We start from the raw sequence: 23,168 nt of genomic DNA, 5'->3' as shown, positions 1-23,168 counted from the left end.
AGGGATATCTCCCATCACCTAGCATCCACAGTGACCTCTCCCTTAGCACCCACAGTGACCTTTCCCTCCATCTAGGACCCACAGTAACCTCTCCCTCCACCAAGCACCCACAGTAACCTCTCCCTCCCCCAGGGACCTCTCCATCCACCTAGCACCCACAGTGACTTCTCCCTCCCACTAGGACCCATACTGACCTCTCCCTCCCCAGTACCCACAGTGATATCTCCCATCACCTAGCACCCACAGTGACCTCTCCCTCCACCTAGCATCCACAGTGATCTCTCCCTCCACCTAGCACCCACAGTGACCTCTCCCTCCCCAGCTCTAGCAGTGATCCTGCCTACCCCAGCACCCACACTGACCTATCCCTCCCCCAGCACCCACAGTGATCTTTCCCTCCCCCAGTGGCTACCTTCCTGTCCCCTGCAGCACCCACAGGGACCTCCCAACCCGAAAACAGCACCTGCAGTGATCTCTCCCATTGCCAGCGCCCACGGCGACCTCTCCCAACACCCTGCATCCACTCCCTCCTCCAGTAACTACACTGACTATCCCAGCACCCACAGTCTACCTCCCCTTCCTCCAGCACCGATACTGATCTCTTCCTTCCACAGCACCCACAGTGAATTACGCTTCCCCCAGCACCCATACTGACCTCTACCTCCCTTAGCAGCAACTATGCCATTCACAGCAGCACCCATAGTGACCTCCCCTTCCTCCAGCACCCACAATGACCTCTACCTCCCCCAAGACACACAGTGACCTCCCCCAAAGGACCCACAGTGACCTCCCTTTCCTCCAGCACTCATATTGACCTCTACCTTCCACAGCACCCACAGTTACTCCCCCCCAGAACCCACAGTGACCTACCTTTCCCCCAGCACCCACACTGAGCTCTACCTCCCCCAGCAACCACACTAACCTCTACCTCCCCTAGCAGCAACTATGCCATTCATAGCAGTACCCACAGTGATCTCCCACCCCCTGCACCCACAACAATCCCACCAATATTCAGCACCCACATTACACTCAACCAGTAACCCCCACTATAGCAAGCATCCAGTACTTGCACCCTGCACCCAATACTCACATCCGGCCTCAATATGGCACTTAGTACTTGCATCAAATAGCCACATTACACCCAGTACCTGCACCCCTTCACCCTAAAGCGGACACCCAGTACTCACACCCACACCACATGGCATAGTACTTGCACCCAGTCCCAACATGGCACTCACTACTCACACCTGCACACCGCCTTCACATGGCACCCACTATCTGCACTCACATAACTAGTACTAGCACCCAAAGTACCTGCACACAGAACCCACATAAAACACAATGCCCACCGATAGCTAGCACCCAGTGCAGGCATGGCACCAAGTATTTGCACCTATGTGATACCCAGTACCTGCACACAACACCCACATGCTTCATCTGCATCACATCCAGTACTTGCACCCAGAACTCACAAGGGACTGAGTACCTGCAATCAACACCTTCATGATAGTTGATACACACCCATACAGCCAGAATCCACATGACACCCTGTGTCAGCACCCAGAATACACATGGCACCCAGCATCTGCCTTTAGCACCCACATGACAACAAATACCCTACTATCCAGCATCCATCACCCATATGTCACCATGTACTCACTCCCAGTACCCACTTGGCACTCAGTATTTGTATCTAAGACCCAAATACCCCCATAATCAACACCCACATGGCACAGCACTCGCACGTCACCAAGTTCCAAAGCCATTATATGCACCCAGTACCCGTCCATGGCCAGGACCCAAATAGCACCCAGTACCCATCCTTGGTCTGAACCCATATGGGAGAGTACTCTACCATGGCACACATCCAGACCACACATGACACTCCCTACTCACTTATGTTCAACACTCACATGGCTCCCTGTACCAATTAACACTCACATGGCACCCACTATTGTTTATCACCATCTGCTACTCATTCAGCACCCAATACTGCATAGCACCCACTGCAAATAAACACCATACAAACTGGACCTTGGTACCCACAGCAGCTTGACACAGACTGTACTTTGGCATCTCATCACCCACTGCACCTTAGCACAAAGTGAACCTTTGCATCTTACCACCCGCTGCACCTTGGCACTTACTGCAGTTTTGCATCTACTAATGCTTAGCAACCACTGCATATTGATAACCACTTCTTCTTTGCCTGAAAAGAAGCTTGGGTGCTGATCAAGAGGGACAGAGGTCCCCAGGGCCGGCCCCTCCCATGAGGCGGGGTGAGGTGGGTTCCTCAGGCGGCAGGAAGTGGAGGGGCGGCACCAGTGGCTGTGACTGAGCGGGGGGAGCCAGAGCCGCGGTGAGGACAGCCCGACCTCTCCCTCCCTCTCCCCGGGCCGCCCTCCATGCTCCCCCCTCGGACTTTAGGCAGCAGAGTTAGCGCGCAGGGAAGCGCTGCTGTACACAGCCTGTTACTCACCTCCCTGGATCCGATCGCCGCTCCCGCCCTGCTGGTCTCCTCTCTGCCTAGCCGGCTGATACACACGCGGCTGCTTCCTGTGTAAACAGGAAGCAGCGTGTGTAATGTATCAGGCTGTGTACAGCAGCGCTTCCCTGCGCGCTAACTCTGCTGCCTAAAGTCCGAGGGGGGAGCATGGAGGGCGGCCCGGGGAGAGGGAGGGAGAGGTCGGGCTGCCCTCACCGCAGCTCCGGCTCCCCCCTCCGCCATTATGAGGGGGCACCTACCTGGGCAAGCTACCTATCTATCCTATACTGGGGGGCACCTACCTAATCTAACCTGTTTTGGGGGCAGCTACCTATCTATCCTATACTGGGGGCACCTACCTAATCTAACCTGTTTTGGGGGCAGCTACTTATCTATCCTGTACTGGGGGGCACCTACCTAATCTAACCTGTTTTGGGGGCAGCTACCTATCTATCCTATACTGGGGGGCACCTACCTAATCTAACCTGTTTTGGGGGCAGCTACCTATCTATCCTATACTGGGGGGCACCTACCTAATCTAACCTGTTTTGGGGGCAGCTACCTATCTATCCTATACTGGGGGGCACCTACCTAATCTAACCTGTACTAGGGGCAGCTACCTATCTATCCTATACTGGGGGGCACCTACCTAATCTAACCTATACTGGGGGCCAGCTACCTATCTATCCTATACTGGGGGGCAGCTACCTATGTAACCTATACTGGGGGCAGCTACCTGTCTATCCTATACTGGGGGGCACCTACCTAATCTAACCTGTACTGGGGGCAGCTACCTATCTATCCTATACTGGGGGGCAGCTACCTATCTAACCTACACTGGGGGGCAGCTACCTATCTAACCTACACTGGGGGGCAGCTACCTATCTAACCTATACTGGGGGCAGCTACCTGTCTATCCTATACTGGGGGGCACCTACCTAATATAACCTGTACTGGGGGCAGCTACCTATCTATCCTATACTGGGGGGCACCTACCTAATCTAACCTGTACTGGGGGGCAGCTACCTATCTAACCTATACTGGGGGGAAGCTACCTATCTAACCTATGCTGGGGGGCAGCTACCTGTCTAACATATGCTGGGGGCAGCTACCTATCTAACCTACACTGGGGGGCAGCTACCTATGTAACCTATACTGGGGGCAGCTACCTGTCTATCCTATACTGGGGGGCACCTACCTAATCTAACCTGTACTGGGGGCAGCTACCTATCTATCCTATACTGGGGGGGCACCTACCTAATCTAACCTGTACTGGGGGGCAGCTACCTATCTAACCTATACTGGGGGGCAGCTACCTATCTAACCTATACTGGGGGCAGCTACCTATCTATCCTATACTGGGGGGCACCTACCTAATCTAACCTGTACTGGGGGCAGCTAACTATCCTATCCTGGGGGGCACCTACCTAATCTAACCTGTACTGGGGGGCAGCTACCTATCTAACCTATACTGGGGGGCAGCTACCTATCTAACCTATGCTGGGGGGCAGCTACCTGTCTAACCTATGCTGGGGGCAGCTACCTATCTAATCTATACTGGGGGCACCTACCTAATGTAACCTGTACTGGGGGCACCTACCTAATCTAACCTATACTGAAGGGCAGCGACCTAATCTAACCTATACTGGGGGGAAGCTACCTATCTAACCTGTATTGGGGGCACTTATCTAACCTGTATTGGGGGCACCTACCTACCTAGCTAGCCTATACAGGTGGCAACTATACTGGCTACCTATACTGGGGGCACCTACCTAACTAACCTATACTAGGGGTACCTACCTATCTAACCTATGCTGGGGGCAACTATACTGGCTACCTATATTGGAGGCACCTACCTAGCTAACCTGTACTGGGGGCACCTACTTATCTAACTTATACCGGGGGGGGGGGGGGGGCGCCTTTACGATCTTTGCCTCAGGCAGCAGAAAGTCCAGGACCGGCCCTGGAGGTCCCAGTAATAAAAGGTGAGTCTGTGCCTCCACTGTGGGCTCCACTGTGCCCACTCTAACCCACTAACAGTGGGCACCTATCACTGCTGATTTGAGGGTGGTGGCGCCAAAAGAGTTGGTTGGAAGGAGACACAAAGTCTGCTTGATACTGCTATAAATTTGAGCACCCCCCACTTAAGGACCCTCTGCACGGCCCTGATCCCTATACATACATTCTCACTGCAGTTTGCGATTAAGCTGCATGCATGCAGCACTTTGGGGACGATCGCATAGTGATTCTCGCCGTATTAAACGGGATTCACAGGCACAAATCCCGGTAAAACGTAAGATTTTGCCCGCCAAATCACGATCACAATTCAGCCTCAAATGTGAACTAGCCCTAAGTGCTTGTGATTTAAAAAGCTCTTGCTAATGTAATGCTATGGGTGTGTGATCCCACTTGATGTGAATTAAAAAATCCCCAAAAGCATTGCATTAGCAGCAACTTTTCAAATAACTAGCACTTAGAAAAGGATGCTAGTGGGTCCCAAGCCTAAAGCTACGTACACACATACGACAACAATCGTTAGTTGTGAATGATGAACGAACTTTTAATTGATGAAAGAACGACCTAAGTAAAGTGAGTTTTTAAAGAGAACCCGAGGTGGGGATCTTAGAAAAAAAATCTATACACAGAGGCTGGGTCTGGCTATAGTGCCCAGCCTCTGTTGCTAGTTGAATCCCCGCTAAGTCCCCCCCCTGCGCTCCGGTCTCCCCCATAAATTACAGCCACGCCGGCGACACGCAGCGTGTCGCAGCGGGCTGTATTTACCTCACTAGTGTCACTCACGGCGCTCCCACGCCTCCTGCAGAGCGCCGGTCCCCGCCCACGTCCCTTCCCTCGCCACTGATTGGAGGGAAGGGACGCGGGCGGGGACCGGCGCTCTGCAGGAGGCGGGGGGGAGCGGCGTGAGTGACATTAGTAAGGTAAACCATGCCTGAGAGCGCGGCCGTAATTTATGGGGGAGAGCGGAGCGCAGGGGGCACTTAAGGGGGATTCAACTAGCAACAGAGGCTGGGCACTATAGCCAGACCCAGCCTCTGTGTATAGATTTCTTTATATGATCCCCACCCATAAAGCAACTATTGCGCTTGTGCATAAAAATGAAAAGTTCCATGGAGAAATACCGAAATGCGCATGTCAAGCCTAGTACGAACAATCGTTTTCCAACGATGTACTACTTTTGCAAACGATCGTAGTTGAAAAAAATCCGCCAAGCTAGATCGTTCGTTTTTAACAATCTAGCTCTTCCGTCGTTAGACTTAATGGTCGTTGGCTGCTTTTTTTTTTAAAAACGATCAATGTTTGAAATGATCGGGGAACTATCGTTTCAAACGACTACAGTCGCATGTGTGTACGCACCTTTACTTACACAATGTGTTTAAAGTATTCCAAATGGGCCCTAAGGGCTGGTTCACACTACAAAAGCTTTTCAAGTGCTAGTGATTTGAAAAGCTCTTGCTAATGCAATGCTATGCAGGATTTTTACAAAATCACATCGCTCAAGTGAGAACACACACCTAGGATAACATTAGCAAGAGCTTTTAAAATCACAAGCGCTTAGAATAGCTCTTGAAGTGTAAACCAGCCCTTATACTACATGGAGATGTAGTAAATGTGGCCAGTCACTAGCCAATCAAAATTGGATGTGTGCACCAGGTACACACAATTTTATTATTTGACCAATTTTGCCTCCTCCATATAATATAAGGGCTTATTTACACTGTAAACTGTTCGCGTGCATGAAAAAAGGGCGCCGTGAAAAAAGGGCCCGACTTGAAAACGAAATAGCGCCAGTTATTAACAAAATCTGATAACTATAAACATCCTTGTCAAAACAGATGAGAAATAACGAAAAGATATTCACTTTAAATGGCTTTACATAATTCACCAATACAGCTTAACCTAACCTTACCCTCACACAGTAACCTCCCCTGGTAGTGCCTAAAACTAACCACTCCCCTAGTGGCACCTAACCCTAACCATCACCCCCAGTGGTGCCTAACTAACCACTCCCTCTGCAGAAACACCCTTTTACACATGGTAACGATAAAAACTTTAATAACGTAAAATCTGTACATATAAAAAAAGTCAAACTATAATGTTGCAAGCGTCTAAATGGATAACATACTTCAAAAACTAGAATGTTCTAATGTTAACGATATTTATCACTGTGCCTTTTTTCGCCATATTAACGATAATTGCATTAAAGTCTATGGCGGCACCCTTTTTATCCACCCTCAGCCGGCGCCCTTTTTCCCTGCTACCATCTGTTCATAGTATTCAATGCTGGCCTACATACTACAAAGAGGTAGTAAAATTGGCCCATTAAAATTGAACGTGTGTACCAGGCTTAAGGCCACTTTCATACATTTGCATTGGGTTGGACAATATAGTTGCATTGCTTTCACAATGCAATTATATTGCAATGGTACTATTTACACTGGTGCATTAGCAGTGCGATGGATCCATTGGCAATTATGTGATGCATGCAGTGCAGTACTGCATAACATGCTTGTTAAAGAGAAACTCCGACCAAGAATTGAACTTTATCCCAATCAGTAGCTGATACCCCGTTTACATGAGAAATCTTTTCTTTTTCACAAACGGATCATCAGGTGGCTCTGTATGGCTGATATTGTGGTGAAACCCCTCCCACAAGAAAGTCTGAGGACCGTGGTACTCCTGGCAGTTTCCTGTCAGTGAACCTTGTTGCATTGTGGGAAATAGCTGTTTACAGCGGTTTCCAACTGCCACAAAATGCATGCAGCAGCTACATCACCTGTCAACAGTAAAAATGTCACCATGTAAATAAGTGATTTAAAAGATTTTACAATGGGCAAACACTGACTAAATCATTTATACATAATTGTAAGTGAAGCACTTTTTTATTACATTATTTTCACTGGAGTTCCTCTTTAACAGTTGCAGCAAAGCATACTTTCTATGTAACTGCACATGCTATGTATTACTGCACTGCATACAAATGCATTATAAGCACTGGATTCCACTACACTGCTAACATGTTCATGTGAATGCACCTTTACAATATAATCGTACTGCTTTAGCATTTTATTATGTGGTAAATTTTACATCATGCACCTGTCTCATCTTTTCTAAAAGAATGCTGCATTTTCTTACTTTGTATACTTATGGTTTTTTTTTTTAATATATACATTTAATCTTTATACTTCTTTAATTTACTTTAAACTTCTTTCCTCCCAGTTTTCTGTACTTCTGCGTAACCTGAAGGGAGAAGTATATGAAGGTTGCCATATTTATTTCCTTTTAAACAATACCAGTTGCCTGGCAGCCCTGCTAGTCTATTTTGCTGCAGTAGTGTCTGAATAACACCAGAAACAAGCATGCAGCTAATCTTGTCAAACACCTGATCTGTTGCATGCTTGTTCAGGGTCTATGGCTAAATGTAGTAGAGGCAGAGGATCAGCAGGATAGCCAGGCAACTGGTATTGCTTAAAAGGAAGGTATATGGCAGCCTCCATAGCCCTCTTGCTTCAGCTGTCCTTTAAAGCATAGTTCCCCAACCCTGTCCTCAAGGCCAATCAACAGTACATGTTTTGTGGAAATCCACAGAGAGTAGTTAATCAGTTCTGCTGAGCCACTAATTACCTCACCTGTAATTGTGTGTGGGTTCCTGCAAAACATGTACTGTTGGTGGGCCTTGAGGACAGGGTTGGGGAACTATGCTTTAAAGCAGAGTTCCCCCAACCCTGTCCTCAAGGCCCACCAACAGTACATGTTTTGCAGAAAACCACAAACATGCACAGGTGAGGTAATTAGTGGCTCAGCAGAACTGATTAACTACCTCTGTGGATTTCCACAAAACATGCACTGTTGGTGGGCCTTGAGGACAGGGTTGGGGGAACACTGCAAAGGATATCATAGCCCTTAACCACTTGAGGACTCAGCCTTTACCCCCCCTTAAAGAGACTCTGTAACAAATTGTTTATCTTTATTTCTTCTATGCTATAAGTTCCTATGCCTTTTCTAATGTGGTCTGGCTTACTGCAGCTTTTCCTAATTGCACAGTAGCTGTGTTATCTCTGTTATATGATCTAATCTTCTCTCTATAGTCGGCACAGTCAGGCTGAGGCAGTCAGACTGGAATGTGCAGGGCTGCTTGTGATTAGCTAGAAGCTGTACACACCCCCTGCAGGCTCTGTGTGACTAACACACTCTGCTTAGCTGAGCCTATTAGAAGCTGGTTAGTTTGTTTGTAAACACTGCCTAAAACTGGCAATTACAAGCCAGGTTTGCAGCAGAGAATGGCAGAAACAGCACAGAGGGGACCAGGAGCACATAATGAATAGAATGGTATGCTTTTTATTGTAAGAATTTCAGAGTACAGATTCTCTTTAAGGACCAGCGCTGTTTTTTCCATTCAGACCACTGCAGCTTTAACGGTTTATTGCTCGCTCATACAACCTACCACCTAAATGAATTTTGGCTCCTTTTCTTCTCACTAATACAGCTTTCTTTTGATGCTATTTGATTGCTGCTGCGAGTTTTAGTTTTTATTATATTCATCAAAAAAGACATGAATTTTGGCAAAAAAATGATTTTTTTAACTTTCTGTGCTGACATTTTTCAAATAAAGTAACATTTCTGTATACATGCAGCGCGAAAAATGTGGACAAACATGTTTTTGATTAAAAAAAAACCATTCAGTGTATATTGATTGGTTTGGGTAAAAGTTATAGCGTTTACAAACTATGGTGCCAAAAGTGAATTTTCCCATTTTTAAGAATCTCTGACTTTCCTGACTACCTGTCATGTTTCATGAGGTGCTAAAATTCCAGGATAGTATAAATACCCCACAAATAACCCCATTTTGGAAAGCAGACATCCCAAAGTACTCACTAAGAGGCATGGTGAGTTCATAGAAGATTTTATTTTTTGTCACAAGTTAGTGGAAAATGACAGTTTGTCACAAAAAAAAAAAAAAAAAAAAAAAAGTTTTCCATTTCTGCTAACTTGTAACAAAAAAAAATGAAATCTGCCATGGACTCAACATGCCCCTCAATGAATACCTTGAAGTGTCTATTTTTCAAAATGGGGTCATTTATGGGGTGTGTTTACTGTCCTGGCATTTTGGGGGGTGCGGAATTGTAAGCACCCCTGTAAAGCCTAAAGGTAGTCATTGCACTGTGGGCCCCTTAGCGCAGTTTGGCTGCAAAAAAGTGTCACCCATATGGTATCGCCATACTCGGGAGAAGTAGTACAATGTGTTTTGGGGTGTATTTTTACACATACCCATGCTGGGTGGGAGAAATATCTCTGTAAATGACAATTTTTTGATTTTTTTTTACACACAATTGTACATTTACAGAGTTATATCTCCCACTCAGCATGGGTATGTATAAAAATACACCCCAAAACACATTGTACTACTTCTCCTGAGTACGGCGATACCACATGTGTGGCACTTTTTTGCACCCTAACTGTGCTAAGGGGCCCAAAGTCCAATGAGTACCTTTAGGATTTCACAGGTCATTTTGAGAAATTTGGTTTCAAGACTACTCCTCACGGTTTAGGGCCCCTAAAATGCCAGGGCAGTATAGGAACCCCACAAATGACCCCATTTTACAAAGAGGACACCCCAAGGTACTCAATTAGGAGTATGGTGAGTTCATAGAAGATTTTACTTTTTGTCACAAGTTAGCGGAAAATGATTTTTATTGGTTTTTTTTTTACCAAGTGTCATTTTCCGCTAACTTGTGACAAAAAATAAAATCTTCTATGAACTCACCATACTCCTAACGGAATACCTTGGGGTGTCTTCTTTCTAGAATGGGGTCATTTGTGGGGTTCCTATACTGTCCTGGCATTTTAGGGGCCCTAAACCGTGAGGAGTAGTCTGGAAACGAAATTTCGCAAAATGACCTGTGAAATCCTAAAGGTACTCATTGGACATTGGACTTTGGGCCCTTTAGCGCAGTTAGGGTGCAAAAAAGTGCCACACATGTGGTATCGTCGTACTCGGGAGAAGTAGTACAATGTGTTTTGGGGTGTATTTTTACACATACCCATGCTGGGTGGGAGAAATAACTCTGTAAATGGACAATTGTGTGTAAAAAAATCAAAAGATTGTCATTTACAGAGGTATTTCTCCCACCCAGCATGGGTATGTGTAAAAATACACCCCAAAACACATTATACTACTTCTCCCGAGTACAGCAATACCACATGTGTGGCACTTTTTTGCACCTTAACTGCTCTAAGGGGCCCAGAGTCCACTGAGTACCTTTATGATTTCACAGGTCATTTTGAGAAATTTGGTTTCAAGACTACTCCTCACGGTTTAGGGCCCCTAAAATGCCAGAGCAGTATAGGAACCCCACAAATGACCCCATTTTACAAAGAGGACACCCCAAGGTACTCAATTAGGAGTATGGTGAGTTCATAGAAGATTTTATTTTTTGTCACAAGTTAGCGGAAAATGACACTTGGTAAAAAAACCCAATAAAAATCATTTTCCGCTAACTTGTGACAAAAAGTAAAATCTTCTATGAACTCACCATACTCCTAATTGAGTACCTTGGGGTGTCTTCTTTCTAAAATGGGGTCATTTGTGGGGTTCCTATACTGGTCTGGCATTTTAGGGGCCCTAAACCGTGAGGAGTAGTCTTGAAACCAAATGTTTCAAAATGACCTGTGAAATGCTAAAGGTACTCATTGGACTCTGGGCCCCTTAGCGCAGTTAGACTGCAAAAAAGGGCCACACATGTGGTATTGCCGTACTCGGGAGAAGTAGTACAATGTGTTTTGGGGTGTATTTTTACACATACCCATATTGGGTGGGAGAAATATCTCTGTAAATGACAATTTTTTGATTTCTTTACACACAATTGTCAATTTACAGAGATATTTCTCCCACCCAATATGGGTATGTGTAAAAATACACCCCAAAACACATTGTACTACTTCTCCCGAGTACGGCGATACCACATGTGTGGCACTTTTTTGCACCGTAACTGCGCTAAGGGGCCCAGAGTCCACTGAGTACCTTTTAGCATTTCACAGGTCATTTTGAAACATTTGGTTTCAAGACTACTCCTCACGGTTTAGGGCCCCTAAAATGCCAGAGCAGTATAGGAACCCCACAAATGACCCCATTTTAGAAAGAAGATACCCCAAGGTACTCAATTAGGAGTATGGTGAGTTCATAGAAGATTTTACTTTTTGTCACAAGTTAGCGGAAAATGATTTTTATTGGGTTTTTTTACCAAGTGTCATTTTCCGCTAACTTGTGACAAAAAATAAAATCTTCTATGAACTCACCATACTCCTAACGGAATACCTTGGGGTGTCTTCTTTCTAAAATGGGGTCATTTGTCGGGTTCCTATACTGCTCTGGCATTTTAGGGGCCCTAAACCGTGAGGAGTAGTCTTAAAACCAAATTTCTCAAAATGACCTGTGAAATGTTAAGACTACTCCTCACGGTTTAGGGCCCCTAAAATGCCAGAGCAGTATAGGAACCCGACAAATGACCCCATTTTAGAAAGAAGACACCCCAAGGTATTCCGTTAGGAGTATGGTGAGTTCATAGAAGTTTTTATTTTTTGTCACAAGTTAGCGGAAAATGACACTTGGTAAAAAAACCCAATAAAAATCATTTTCCGCTAACTTGTGACAAAAAGTAAAATCTTCTATGAACTCACCATACTCCTAATTGAGTACCTTGGGGTGTCTTCTTTCTAAAATGGGGTCATTTGTGGGGTTCCTATACTGCTCTGGCATTTTAGGGGCCCTAAACCGTGAGGAGTAGTCTTGAAACCAAATTTCTCAAAATGACCTGTGAAATGCTACTGGTACTCATTGGACTCTGGGCCCCTTAGCGCAGTTAGGGTGCAAAAAAGTGCCACACATGTGGTATTGCCGTACTCGGGAGAAGTAGTACAATGTGTTTTGGGGTGTATTTTTACACATACCCATATTGGGTGGGAGAAATATCTCTGTAAATGGACAATTGTGTGTAAAAAAAAATCAAAAAATTGCCATTTACAGAGTGATTTCTTCTACCCATCATGGGTATGTGTAAAAATACACCCTAAAACACATTGGTCTACTTCTCCCGGGTACGGCGATAGCACGTGTGGCACTTTTTTTGCAGCCTAACTGCGCTAAGGGGCCCCAACGTGCAAAGACTACCTTTGGGCTTTACAGGGGTGCTCACAATTTAGCCCCCCCCCCCCCCACATGACAGGACAGTTAAACCCCACAAATGACCCCATTTTAAAAATAAGACACCACAAATTATTCCATGAGGGGCATGGTGAGTTTATAAAAAAAAATATTTTTTGTCACAAGTTAGCAGAAAAGGATACTTTGTGAAAAAAAAACAAAAAACAACAATTTATGCTAACTTGTGACAAAAAAAATCTTCTATGAACTCACCATGCACCTCACGGAATACTTTGGGGTGTCCTCTTTCCAAAATGGGGTCATTTGTGGGGTCTGTCCTGGCATTTTAGGGCCTCTGCAATCATTACATGTATGGCCAGTATTTCTGCTATACTCCTTATATTGGGCATACAGGTAGTGCATTCTGGGCTGAAAGGAAAAATGAACGGCAAACATCCCTTCATTCACATCAATCAATGTGGATGAACAAATATCTGCCAAAAAATGTGAAACAAAAAGAAAAGAAAGAGGGACATAGGAGCTGCCACCCCAAAAATCCAAACCCACCAGCTCGTATGCCCAGGCAAACCTGATTTATTCATCCACATCGATCGATGTGAATGGAGAAATCATTGCTTGAGTTCTTTTTTGATACAAAGTGCTTGCCAAAGCATATGAACCCCAACACCGCTCCTCGGCCCATATGCCTCGGCAAACGTATCTTTTTTACTGTGGAGGAGAAATCTCGTCCTACAGCGCTGCATGCACCGATTTTGTGTAACCTGACAGACGCGCAATGTTCTGTCAGGATGCACCATCAGTGCTGCAGCTGATTGATTGATTGGTCGGTCGGTCGGTCTGGATAGAAAAAAGAGAGAAGAAAAACGAAAAAAACAAAACAAAAAGGAGGGGAAGGCGTCCGCCTGGACATAGGAGCTGCCACCCCAAAAATCCAAACCCACCAGCTCGTATGCCCAGGCAATCCTGATTTATTCATCCACATTGATCGATGTGAATGGAGAAATCATTGCTTGAGTTCTTTTTTGATACAAAGTGCTTGCCAAAGCATATGAATCCCCAACACCACACCTTGGCCCATATGCCTCGGCAAACGTATCTTTTTTACTGTGGAGGAGAAATCTCGTCCTACAGCGCTGCATGCACCGATTTTGTGTAACCTGACAGAAGCGCAATGCTTCTGTCAGGATGCATCATCAGTGCTGCAGCTGATTGGTCGGTTGGAAAAAAAGAGAGAAGAAAAAAAAAAAAAAAAAGCAAGCAGCAAAGCACTTCAATAACATTAACTTTTTAAACTTTATTAAATATGTTCAAACCAAACAATAACATTGGTAACCAAATATGAACTTTTTTGCTTACCTGTTTTTTTTATTTTTGTTTTTTTTACCTGCGAGCTGAGGATAAACTTTTCCTCCCCCATGGGTCAATGTGCAAAGTGCAAATCGCACAGATATGTGGCGAAGTACATTATGCATTCTGTCCCAAGTGAAAGGAGAGGTTTCTGGCAGGCCAGTGTATTTGGATCTCTCAAAACCTGATGTTTGGGTTCACACTGCATACTGGCCTATCCGGTCTGTCGAGCCCGCCGCACCGTCTCGCCCAAAATAGATCTTCAGGGAATACCACAAGAGTAGCATTCGGCCTAGTAATTAACTGCGTCGCCGTAGACTAACATGACTTCCGGGCCGACCCAAATTGCCGCAGAAGCCACGCAGTAACGTAGGCATGCACTAGCGTTAAGTCAAGCACTTCCGGCGTAGGGGGGGACCGCAAAGTGTGACTTTTGCTAGGCAATTTGCCTTAACGCATCGCGCCAGTGTGAAATAGCACTGAGAGACCCTTGTGTGCCTACTGCTGTGTCTGTAGTTCCCTAGGTTCTAAAAGTGTGTCTTCTCGTGGTACCTCTCATAACACTCCCCTAGGCATAGGCCAGGCTGGTCAGGACAGCGGGGACAGTAAACGGGGGAGTCACGCCTTATTCCAGCCTTGCTGCAGACATGACATCTTTTTCTGGGGTTGCGTTGAGTTGGGGTACTGGGAATCGGGTAGGCGTAATGCCTTCCATGCAGCCGGCTAGTTGCATTTGGGGGTTGGGCTCTGGCACCTTCTGGATAGAGGAGTGCCGAAACAATGTCTTCCTGGAATTGAAGGAAAGATCCAGTTCTCCCAGCCTTACTGTAGAGAACAAAGCTGTTGTACATCGCCAATTGAATTAAATACACAGACACTTTCTTATACCAGCGTCTGGTTTTCCGGGAAATTAAATAGGGCCCTAACATCTGGTCATTGAAGTCCACCCCTCCCATGTTGGCATTATAGCTGTGGACGGCGAGGGGCTTTTCAATGACCTCTGTTGCCCGTGTAATTTGTACTGTCGTGTCTGTGTGAATGGTAGACAGAAGGTAAACGTCCCTCTTGTCCTTCCATTTCACCGAGAGCAAGTCATCGGTACACAAGGCGGCCCTCTCCCCCCATTGAAGTCTGGTGTTAACGAGCCGTTGGGGGAAGCCCCGGCGACTAGGCCGCACGGTGCCACAGCATCGGATTCCTTCTAACTTTAAGTGCTAAAAGAGGGCCACACTTGTGTAAAAGTTGTCCACATAAAGATGGTACCCCTTCTGGAACAAGGGTGACACCAAGTCCCACACAATCTTTCCACTGCTCCCCAGGTAGTCAGGACATCCGACCGGCTCCAATTTTGAGTCTTTTCCCTCATAGACCCTAAAACGAGATGTATAGCCTGTGGCCCTATCACAGAGCTTATACAGTTTCACCCCATACCGGGCGCGCTTGCTTGGGATGTACTGTTTGATGCCAAGGCGCCCGGTAAAATGTACGAGGGACTCATCTACACAGATGTTCTGTTCAGGGGTATAAGCATCTGCAAATGTGGATGACAGGTGGTCTATGAGGGGCCGAATTTTGTGGAGCCGGTCATAAGCTGGGTGGTCTCTTTCATGACAGGTGTCGTTGTCATTGAAATGCAGGAAGCGCAGGATGATCTCAAATCGCGTCCTGGACATGGCAGCAGAGAACACGGGCATGTTATGTATTTGGCGTGTAGACCAATAAGAGCGCAATACATTTTTTTGGGTAATACCCATGTTGAGGAGAAGGCCCAAAAAAATGTTCAGTTCGGAAACTTGGAGTGGTTTCCACTGAAAAGGCTGGGCGTGGCAGCTTGTCGGATTGGCAGTTATAAATTGTGTGGCATAACGGTTGGTCTCAGCCACAATTAAGTCAAGGAGATCCTGGGTGAGGAACAGTTCAAAAAAGTCTAGGGCCGATCCTAGTTCAACTGTCTCCACCTGGACTCCAGACTGGGCGGTGAAAGGGGGCAGTACGGGTGCGGCGGGATCAGGGGAATGCCAATCAGGGTTTGCCAGCACCTCTGGAAAACCAATGGGAGTACGGGCCCGTCTACTTGGTGGCTGCGAATCGGGTCTTAATTCACGTACCACCGAACCAGTTTCTACTTCCGGGCTGGTGTTCGCCACTTCACCAGGGTCTTCTACGGAAGTACTGGTGTTGAGAGGTCCAGGAGATGCTGCGCTGCTGGTGCATGCCTCACCAAGAAAAATCAGATCAACGCCAGCATCACTCTGCTGCCCTTCAGACTGATCTTCCGCCACCTGCAGTCCAGTGACATGGGGTGTGGTACGCCTGGCTCTAGCCGGGACCTCAACCTCGTCATCGGAACTATCGGTCAGAGAGCCACTGCTGTCTACAGGATCGTACTCTGAACCAGAAGATTCGTCGAATAAGTCGACCCAATCATCCTCATCCGACTGGTCCATGTACCTGTAGATGTCTTCATTGGAAAACCTCTTTTTTGCCATGGTGGCCTGCTAAATTTAGGAGGTATTCCTCTGAGACTACCCAGGAAAAAGAGCACCTACCTAGCGAAATGGAGTACTTGAGAGGTAGAAAGCTGTGGTCACTGAGTTTTGATTAAAAAAAAAATCAAAACTGCTGTTTACAGTGCCACAGCTAGTGTACAGTGTTTTTTGCAGTGATCAGAAAAAATAAATTTCTGTCACTGCGGTGGGGCGGGCTGAACGCAGTGCAGGCGAACGATCAGGTCTGATCGGGCAAACACTGCGTTTTTTTGTGGATCCTAGTGACCCTAATATAGATCTGACTGTGATCACTAATGATCACTTACAGATACTATATAGTACCAATGCTGATTAGCGACAGTGATGACGCTAATTAGTGACTGTGGTGCAGTGGGCTGAGCACTAACTGACACTAACAACCCTTTTGCCTAGCTAACTGGCCTAACTGTTACCACTAGTGATACTAAAAAGTGACAGTTTTCACTGATCACTGTTTTTAGATCACTAGGATAGTGACGGTGAGGGGGGGTTGGGGGATCAGAGAGCAATCACAAATAATCAAAAACAATCACGAGGCAATTACAACACAATTACAGCAATCTGCGCAATCAAAGCCAATCAAGGAGCAATTGAATCCAATAACACAACAATCAAAAACCAATTACGTGACAATCGAAGCCAATCACACGACAATCGATGCTAATCACAGGGCAATTGAGACAATCGAGACACAGGGCAAAACAGCCAATCAGAGGGCAATTGGCACAATCAAAACCAATCAGGGCAATTGAAGCCAATCACACGACAATTGAAAACCAATTACGTGACAATCGAAGCCAATCACACGACAATCGATGCCAATCACAGTACAATTGAGACAATTGTAGCCAAACAAAGCACAATCAAGCCTTACAGACAGGAGATAAGATACACAATGGCAGGGGGGAGAATATACGCAAGCAATGCACTAGTAAGGTGTGGGGAGGATCTGAGGGGGTGGGTGATCAGAAGCCCCTAAGGGGTAGTTGGGGGTCTGATCTGATGGATAGGAGTGACAGGTGGTGACAAGGGGTGATAGATGGGTTATTGACGGGTGATAAGCGGGTGTTTACAGCAGGGAAAAACAGATGCAAACAATGGACTGCTGATGTGATCAGGGGGGGGGGGGGTCTCGGGGGGATCTGAAAGGGTGGGTGGGTGATCAGAAGCCCCGGGGGCAGTTGGAGGTCTGATCTGATGTGGGGCAGTGACAGGTGGTGACAAGGGATGATTGACAGGTGACTGATAGGTGATTGACAGCTGATCAGTGGGCGATTACAGGGAGATGGATAGTATACAGGGGGGGGGGGGGTCAGGGGTGGGGGAGATCTGAAGGGGTGGGTGGGTGATCAGATACCTGAGTGACAGGTGTTGACAGGGGGTGATAGATGGGTTATTGATGGGTGATAAGTGGGTTTTTACAGGGAAAAAAAGATGTAAACAATGGACTGCTGATGTGATCAGGGGGGGGTCTCGGGGGGATCTGAAAGGGTGGGTGGGTGATCAGAAGTCCCTAAGGGGCAGTGGGGGGTCTGATCTGATGTGGGGCAGTGGCAGGTGGTGACAAGGGATGATTGACAGGTGACTGATAGGTGATTGACAATTGATCAGTGGGCTATTAGAGGGAGATAGAGATATGCAGTATACAGGGGGGGAGGGAGGGGAGGGGGAGATCTGAAGGGGTGGGGGGTGATCAGATAACCCTAAGGGGTAGTTGGGGATCTGATCTGATTGATTAGAGTGACAGGTGGTGTCAGGGATTGATTGATGGGTGATATGGAGGGTGGTTGGGTCTAAGCTGCGTGCTGCAGGGGTGTACAGGGGGGGGTCTGATGGGTGCTGCGGGTGATCGTGGGGTCTGTGGGGCTCCTAAAGAGTGTGGTGCGTTCACTCACTGTGCCTGCTCTCCTCGCCGGTGGTCGATCGCTAAGTGTGACCACCAGCGGGGAGGCAGGCAGTATAATACAGTTTGTTAGGTAAACAAACTGTATTATATGATTTCAAGTGGCTAATTTGAAAAGTTACAACCCGCCGGCGCTGCGGATCGGCCGGCGGGTTGTAGTCACAAGGGGGCGGCACCACGTGACACACCCGATCGCTGATTAATCACCGAGAACCTGGCGACGCACATCTGCGTGGCTGGTCCTCCAGGAGCCACTTTGCCGACGCGCGTTATGAGTGCGCGGTCGGCAAGTGGTTAAAGGGACACTTAAGCCAGAAAAAAATGAGTTTTACTCACCTGGGGCTTCTACAAGCCCCCTGCAGAAGTCTTGTGTCCTCACAGCCACTCACTAACCCTCTAGTCCCCCGCTGCCAGCTAGCTTCGTTTTTGCCGACAGGCTCGACAGGACTGGCCACACGTAGCTTCCTCCGCATTCCCGACTGCAATTAGCACTATTGCAGGCCGCAACGCGTACACAAATACGCGTTGCCGCATATCTATGCGTTGGTAATGCGGCAACGCATATTTTTGTACGCCCGCAATAGCGATAATTGCAGCCGGGAATGCGGAGAAAGCTACGCGTAGCCAATCCTGTCGGCGAAAAAGAAACTAGCTGGCAGTGGGGGACCAGAGGATTAGTGAGTGGCTGCGAGGGCTCATGACTGCTGCAAGGGGCTGGTAGAAGCCCCAGGTGAGTAAAGCTTCTTTTTTTTTTTGGCTTACCGGTAACTGTCCCTTTATAGAAATAAAAAAATGGGGTGAGCAGGAATGTGTAGTAGGCTCTCCTCATGCCCCCCACTCCTCCGTTACCCTCAGTTCCCAAACCTACTTTTAGGACAGTAAATACTGCACAGGCACTGCCCAGCGATGCGTGTCCTTGATTGCGTGCGCTCAGCCAGGAGCACTCTGCGCTTGCACACTACGTCACAACTACGTAGTGTGCATGCACAGAACACTCCTGGCCACAATCAAGGGCATGCATCGCTGGGCAGCACCTGTGCAGTGTCCCCTGACCCGGAAGTAGGTTCAGGAGATCATTGCATGGAAACTGAGGAGAATGGGGGGAGTGGTGAACATGAAGAGAGCATGCCTGCTCCCCCCCCCATATTTTAAATTTCTTTATGGGCTGTTGCTAAGGTAGGGGTTAGAACCTTCCAGTATGAGAGATTAAACAATACCAGTTACCTGGCCATCCTGCTGAGCTCTTTGGCTGCAGCATTGTCTAAATCACACACCTTAGACTGGGAGCACACTTGTCTATGTTTCTACATTTTTTTTTTTCTCCTTTGCACTTTGCAATTCTGGTTGCGTAAGTTTGGTTGTGTTTTTTTTTTTTCTTCTCCGTTTTTTTAAATGGAGAAAAATACAGTATCCTTTAGAAAAACTGCATGCTTATTCCCCCCCCCCCCATAGGAAAGCATTGTATGTGAATTGCACGCAACTCCCATACTGTATGTGGAAACAAGCTAAATGTTGTGTCTTACATTGCAGTGCAAAATGTAGATGGCTGCATTTTCATGATGTGCAATTTAGTGTGCATTTCCCACACCCCCAGGAAATGCACACCATTGTGCTCCCTGCCTCAAAGAAGTATGTAGCTAATCCAGACAGAGCCCCTGATTCTGCATGCTTGTTCAGGGTCTATGGGTAAAAAGTATTAGAGGCAGAGGATCAGCTGTACAGCTAGGCAACATGTATTGCAGTAAATACATAACCCCATCACCTTAGGATCCCTTTATATTCTTCGTTCTCCTGCATTGATTGCAGGGAATCTGCTGGACTCTGCTGCAATGCTACAGGGAGCTCTAGCACAAAGCAGCTTTACATCCTCCATTGGTACATTAATTGTCTCAATATGCAACCTGACCAATGGGAATCTGGATCAATAAGGAGCTCTGATGATGGATTTAACATGCTATATGCCAGGACTCCATTCTCTGTACTGCTGCCTCATAACTGAGAGCTTATGCACTGACCAATGGGATTTCTGAGATGGAAAGTGCAACTTCATAGAGGCTTTACCAGAGCTCTCCTTTGTGCAACAGTAGCAGAATGCTAGAAGCCCCAGCAATTAAAAAGTATCTTAAGGTGGCCATACACTAGATTTGCAGCAGATTCGACCAACAGACAGATACATGTTAGATGCCTGTCAGATTGAAGCTGACAGGAATGTATCTTATGTGTGCCACACTCAAGGAACAGATTTCCAATAGATTTCAGGATGAAATCTATTGAAAATCGATCGAAGTGCATTATTGCACCATTCGATCCACTACAACTGCATTGATTTGAGTGATTAGCCAGCAGCTGATCGACCTACATTTTCCATCTGGACCAATCGAGCAAATTTGAAATCTGCTAGAAATCGATACAGCAGGAAGCATGATCGATTTCTGACCGATTAGAGCAGTCAAATTGGCTTTTCAATGGCAGAAATCACACGGTGTATGGGCCCAATTTACTCTGTCAGGACTTCCCATTAACCTGACCAGTGGGAATCCACCTTAGTGAAGAATCTCAGTGGTCCTATCAATGGCTCCCTGTTGTAGTGTAGCACAAAGGCAACACCTACAGCCCTGGAATAGACATTTTAGGAGAACACAACACTGAAAAGAGTTTTTTTTCTTTTAGTACTATTATCTTCTCGTAATTAGAAAACACTTTGTAAAATATTATGCCTTTTTTCTAAATTGTTTTAAAGCAGTCAGCATTTTTATGTGAACACTGTACCATGGAAATAGGACTGCGTCATTGTCAGTAGAGGGTGGGGCTGTTGTGATTACACATCTTTAAAAATGCCCCATATCTTTGAAATATGTATCATGGAAAACAAGTTTGTATGATAGTTTTTCTACATGATAACTTCTTACTATGGAAGTGGGACAGTTTGCTATTAGCAGCCTGACAGATTTTCGAGAATAAAGACACATTTATTACAAAGCAAAGTGTATTATTAGCAGAGTCTCCGATGCCATATTATAGACCACGAGGCTGGTATTGTTCAAGTGGCAGAGCCCCACACTTGCCACCTCCGCTATCCTGGCAATACTAGCCTGCATGATGGACAAAGGGCTGCTATGCTGACTGAAAGGAGTCATATCACCTGGGTGATGCATGTAATATACAGGATCTTCTCAAAAAATTAGCATATTGTGATAAAGTTCATTATTTTCTGTAATGTACTGATTAATTTTAGATTCATTACACACAACTGAAGTAGTTCAAAGCCTTTTATTGTTTTAATATTGATGATTTTGGCATACAGCTCATGAAAACCCAAAATTCCTATCTCAAAAAATTAGCATATCATGAAAAGGTTCTCTAAACGAGCTATTAACCTAATCATCTGAATCAACTAAATAACTCCAAACACCTGCAAAAAATTCCTGAGGCTTTTAAAAACTCCCAGCCTGGTTCATTACTCAAAACCGCAATCATGGGTAAGACTGCCGACCTGACTGCTGTCCAGAAGGCCATCATTGACACCCTCAAGCAAGAGGGTAAGACACAGAAATAAATTTCTGAACGAATAGGCTGTTCCCAGAGTGCTGTATCAAGGCACCTCAGTGGGAAGTCTGTGGGAAGGAAAAAGTGTGGCAGAGAACGCTGCACAACGAGAAGAGGTGACCGGACCCTGAGGAAGATTGTAGAGATGGACCGATTCCAGACCTTGGGGAACCTGTGGAAGCAGTGGACTGAGTCTGGAGTAGAAACATCCAGAGCCACCGTGTACAGGCATGTACAGGAAATGGGCTACAGGTGCCACATTCCCCAGGTCAAGCCACTTTTGAACCAGAAACAGCGGCAGAAGCGACTGTATGCCAAAATCATCAATATTATAACAATAAAAGACTTTGAACTACTTCAGTTGTGTGTAATGAATCTAAAATATATGAAAGTCTAATGTTTATCAGCACATTACAGAAAATAATGAACTTTAACACAATATGCCAATTTTTGGAGAAGATTCTGTACATGTGCTCTCATTTTTTACTTTAAAACTAGGGATGACCAATAAGATGCAAATTGTTCCAAAATTATGCAAATTTGTATGCAAATATATGCAGTTTGAAAATGGACCAATCAATTTAAACCCAGGTTGAAATTGATTGGTCCATTTCCAAGCTGCATATATTTGCTTAAGAATTTGCATCAACTCAGAACAATTTTCATATCTGATCATCCCTACTTTTAACTTCCAAAATCTATAATTGAATAAAGTTCAAATATCTGTTTAATAATAAAAATAAAATAAAAGTTAATTAATGTGAAAAATGTTATTTAAACATGAGCATGCACATTCATGTGAGTTCAGCAATTACCAGCACTAATAAATGGTGGTAATTGCGACAGTTGAATTGAGCCGTGATTACATCACTCTCGGCAGAAGAGAGCTAGTGCACAGGACACTGACCCTTTCAGAGAAGTGCAGCTTACTAAGTAGATGGGCAATAGTATCAATACGGGCAGCAGAAGATGTTGCATATCTCCTTGATTTCCACAGCTTTCCATCCTGCAGCTTTTGCATCAAATTAAATACTAATGGACTTTAAAGGATACTTTTAGATCTTTCTGCACAGGAAGCTTTAAAAGCAGTCCTAAGCATTATGCAAATTGGTTTTGCTGTGAGGAGACTTGATAAAGCAGGAGAGTTCAATTTCGGTACAGCAGCTGCAGAGAAACTTGTGC

At 45.9% G+C, this 23,168-nt stretch overlaps 1 protein-coding gene across 9 annotated transcripts in view; it reads right to left on the bottom strand.

Moving 5' to 3' along the window:
* The window catches only part of PPFIA2 (PTPRF interacting protein alpha 2), a 409,727-nt gene that overhangs the window by 2,797 nt on the left and 383,762 nt on the right, over positions 1–23,168 (bottom strand). The window lies entirely within an intron of this gene.

Source organism: Hyperolius riggenbachi, chromosome 3 (assembly GCF_040937935.1).
Source record: "Hyperolius riggenbachi isolate aHypRig1 chromosome 3, aHypRig1.pri, whole genome shotgun sequence".
Classification (NCBI taxonomy): Eukaryota; Metazoa; Chordata; class Amphibia; order Anura; family Hyperoliidae; genus Hyperolius; species Hyperolius riggenbachi.
The sequence above is the reverse complement of the archived record's forward strand: the minus strand, read 5'-3'. Positions and strand labels throughout refer to the sequence as shown.